A 5,036-nucleotide genomic window follows, 5' to 3' on the forward strand; every position below is an offset into this window, starting at 1 on the left:
ACAACCACATGAAAATCGCCAAATTCAACTGCAAATATCTCCGGACAGAGATAAAATTTTTCTTTTCCGCCTTCGGATTATTGTTCTCGAGATTATACGCGTCTTTTGATACCTCACTCGAAAATCTTGGCCCAACATCTGGGTGGGGCCCCTAAACTGCACCACTACCGCGAATCCATACCCTGTGGCGGCAAGGCGAATTCAACATATTCGCCGTGCAGAAGAATGTCAAGTCAAAAGAAAATTTTTGTTTGATTTGGATTAACTCAAGGCGAATTCAATACAGATGGTGTTATCCCATCAGCTGATTGCTTCTTCTTGATAATTTTCCATACTCACCTAACGCTTTGAATCTTAATCCTGCTCAGAACATTAATCTTCCGCAAGTGGAGCTCATAGACTTGGCTTCCCCTAATCCGCAAGCTGTGGTTCCATCCACTTCTAAGGCCGCGGAAAAAACCTTAGAGTCTCAAACTGTAACTTCTGAAACTGTAACTTCTCAATCTGTGACTTCTTATTCAGAAGCACCGGCTAAGAAGCTGATTGTAGTCCCGCTCAAAAAATCGATTTTTGTATCTCGCTTTGACAAAGACACTTCCGTTCCGTTGAGGATATCTCGTCTTATGTCCTTCGAAAATTAAGGCTAATGGCATGACTTTAAGAAAATTTAAATTTAATTCCGAAAGAAACATTTCTTCATTTAGAATTGAAGTCTACTCAAAAGATTTTGATAACCTTTGGACAGCGCATTTTGGCCGCCAGGGGCTTTTGTTCGCGAAGTTGTGCATAAGACTATTGAGATTACTCAAAATGTAGCAAAAATTCTTCCTCAAAGTTCCGATCCAAAAAACTTAATTTAACATCTTGCTTAAGCATTTACTATCAAAACGTTAGAGGCTTAAATACTAAATTAACTGACTTATATTTGAAAACCATTCACTGTACCTATAATATTATTGCTTTTACCGAAACATGGCTGAAGCCCAATGTTTAAATTCCGAAATTTTTTGCGGTGAGTATCAGACCTATAGAAATGATCGCTTAAATAGGACCGGAGGTGGTGTCTTGCTAGCTGTACATTCTTCAATTCCATCTGAAGATGTTATTTTAGCCGAAGTTCATTCCATCGAGTTTAAATGCACTTAGCCGTTTGCTATATTCCACCGTCTTCTGATCTATCAGTGTATATGCACCATATTTCACTGTTACAATCAGTCAATTCGATGATAAAGCCCACGGACTCAATGATTGTTTTAGGCGACTTTAACCTGCCACATATATCTTGGAATACTGTTGATCACAATATTGTCTAAAGAGCTAAAAGCTTTAAAAAAATAAGAAACAACGTTTATTCAAATTATATAAGGGAACCGGTTTACATTCTGATTATGCACAGTACGCTATTTTCCGTCATAATTATTTTGAACTTAATAAAAAGTGTTATAAAGCTTCCATATGTAAAATTAAAAGAAACATTATTTGCGACCCCAAGTCTTTTTATGATTTCGTAAATTCTAAACGCAGAGCTAACGGGTTTCCTTCTGCCATGAAGTTTAGAAATAGCATTTCCAGCGACGATCAAGAGATTGCAAACTTCTTCGCTCAATTCTTTCACTCTAATTACTCTGCTGTGGTTGATTCGTCACCTACAAATTATCCGTATGAGCTCCATTCTAGTTACTCAATATATGCCCCACATTTGCTGCCTGAAAATGTTCTACTACATCTAAAGACCCTAAAAGAATCCTTCAAATACGGTCCCGATTTGATCGCAACATGTTTTCTTAAAAAATGTGCGGAATAAATTTACCAGCCCCTTCCTAATCTGTTTAACCTCTCTTTAAAAAATGGCATTTTCCCCACGGCTTGGAAGGAATCTTTTCTTATCCCACTCCATAAAAAAGGAAGCAAGTCGTCTATTGAAAACTATCGTGGAATAGCAAAGCTCTCCGCTATCCCTTAGCTTTTCGAAGCAATCGTTACTAATTACCTTATATTTTCGATTTCAACATTGATTGATAGTTCTCAGCATGGCTTTTGTAGAGCCAAATCAACCACAACCAATTTGCTTGAATTTGTGAGTTGTCTTTAATGGGGTAAGAAACAATCATCATACCGACGTTATATACATTGATTTCAGCAAAGCATTCGACAAAGTACGCTACTCATTACTTGTTTATAAACTCAAATTGCGTGGTTTTCAACTTGGCCTAACTCGCTGGATCTCCTCCTATCTTTGCGGTTGAACTCAAAGGGTCATTTTTAAAAACATTTGTTCGAATGTCATCGATGTTCCCTCCAGTGTGCCTCAGGGCAGCCATCTCGGTCCTATTCTGTTTTTGATATTTATAGACGATGTTTCCACAACTATAAAATATTCTAAAATTTTAATGTATGCCGACGACGTAAAACTTTTTAAGTCATACGCGTCGGTTGAAGAACGTTCTGTACTCCAAGCGGATTTAAATCATTTAGTTACTTGGTGTAATGCGAATTGTATGCCTCTCAACATAGAAAAATGTAAATCCATATGTTTTTCACGTGGGAACATACAGCCAGCTTCCTACACAATTAATGGCCAAACTCTAGAAAGCGTTGATGTTTTTGTCGACTTGGGAGTTACAATCATTGTAAACTTTACCAAGTAGCGCAACTAACAGCTGATCGCTGAAAACTTGCACACACACACAAACATCACTAATGGCCATATTACGGAAATCTTAGGAAAATTGAAGTTAAATTTTTAAACAGACATAAAATGTTATAATTTTGGAATATATAGCATCTAGGACACCTTAATTGCAGTAATTGAAAGAAAATCTTTGCTTATACTCAAGTATTTAATTATTTTTTCTAAATTTATCTTTAATATTGATGCAATGATTGATCCAATGCAACTCTGGTCTTCCTACTGTTCTTCATTCCACCCCATTCGAGTGCCTATTTTCACGGCCTGCGAGTGCCTTCCACTCTATTCGCAACATAACCTCGAATTAAGCTGCCAAACTATATAGTAAACAATGGTTACAATGAATTGCAAACTTAGTTTCAACCATCATATTAATGCCATAGTCAATAAAGCGAGAGGGGTTTTAGCATTTGTGAAAAGATGGGCAAAAGAGTTTAGTGATCCTTACGTTACAAAAACCCTTTTTACATCATAGGTGACGCCGATATTAGAATATGGATCAACAATTTGGAATCCGCGTTATCAAGTTCATGTGTATAGACTAGAATCAATTCAAAAACAGTTTTTACTTTTCGCCTTGAGAAATCTTCAATGGGACTCTCCGTATAATCTTCGTCCTTACACTAATCGATTAAAACTAATAAATCTTCCTACCCTTGCAAGTCGTAGAGAAATGCTAGGTGTACTATTTATGGCTAGACTTTTAAATGGATCGATTTTAAGCCCATTTCTTTTGAACGAAGTAAACTTCAATGTTCCATGCCGAGTTTCAAGGCATTATAAACCTATAATTCTTAAACAATGCAGAAGCAATTTCCAACTACACGAACCTTTTCTATGTTTGTGTGAAGATTATAACTGTCACTCGAGAATAATTGATGTTTCGGACTCGCTCTTTGCCATAAAAAAGACGGTTCTATCTTCTCATAATAATTAAAAAATTATATTTATACTTTTAGTCTATTGTATTTTGTGAATCTATATTTCTTGAGTTTCTCTGTAGTTGAGCGGGATCTCGGTGCTTCAGAAGCCACTGCCTCTCAAAGACTCGGTAACAAAAAAAAAAATATAAATAACACATTACGATACAAAAAAAAAAATACAAAAAAAAAAAAAAAAAACGTATTTATGAATTAAAAAAAAAAAAAAAAACAGGATTAGCCTGCTTTCATCGGCCCACTTGAGGGCAGTAAAGTGTGGAGAGCACATGTCAAGGCGAATTCATTACAGGTGGTGTTATCCCATCAGATGATTGCTTCTCCTTGATAATTTTCCATACAAAGCCTAGTACTACAACAAGGCGAATTCAGTAGAGGTGGTGTTATCCCATCAGCTGATTGCTTCTTCTTGATAATTTTCCATACAAAGCCTTGTACAACAATATGTCAGTTAATCGAAATCAATGAAAATTTTCTTTTGACTTGACATTCTTCTGCACGGCGAATTGATTGAATTTGCTTTGCCACCACCTGGTATGGATTCGCCTTGGTACTACAATATGTCATTTAATCGAAATCAATGAAAATTTTATTTTGACTTGATATTCTTCCGCACGGCGAATTGGTTGAATTCGCTTTACCACCACCAAGGCGAATTCAGTAGAAGTGGTGTTATCCTAACAGCTGATTGCCTCTTCTTGATAATTTTCCATACAAAGCCTTATTCAACAAAATATCAGTTAATCGAAATCTATGAAAATTTTCTTTTGACTTGACATCAAGGCGAATCCATACAAGGTGGTGGCAAAGCGAATTCAACCAATTCGCCGTGCAGAAGAATGTCAAGTCAAACGAAAATTTTCATAGATTTCGATTAACTGACATTTTGTTGTACAAGGCTTTGTATGGAAAATTATCAAGAAGCAATCAGCTGTTGGGATAACACCACCTCTACTGAATTCGCCTTGCTTGACATTCTTCTGCACGGCGAATTGGTTGAATTCGCTTTGCCACCACCTGGTATGGATTCGCCTTGGCACATGTTAAATTTGTCCAAGGCGAATCGCCTTGAATTTAGCCCCCATTACTGATACTTAGCATAGACTTGACTTGACTTGGCGTAAACTTGGCAACTTAGCCACGATTATACTCCACTTGGCGCATAAAATCTGGCATCATAATCAGCGTTGAAATTTATTTTTAAATAAATGTCAATTTGTATGACAAAATGTCAAAATGAAATGGAAACAAACAAATGGCATCTCAAAATGTAAACGTCACTTAGAACTTACATAGAAAATCAAAATTCAACAGACTTCTAAGTCAAGTTAAGTTTTGAGTAATCAGTAACATGCAATGTTTATTTAACAGAACTGTAAGTGACAGTTCGCAAGCCAAGTCAAGTCTAT

This window comes from Eurosta solidaginis, chromosome 2 (assembly GCF_040869045.1).
Source record: "Eurosta solidaginis isolate ZX-2024a chromosome 2, ASM4086904v1, whole genome shotgun sequence".
NCBI classification, from domain to species: domain Eukaryota; kingdom Metazoa; phylum Arthropoda; class Insecta; order Diptera; family Tephritidae; genus Eurosta; species Eurosta solidaginis.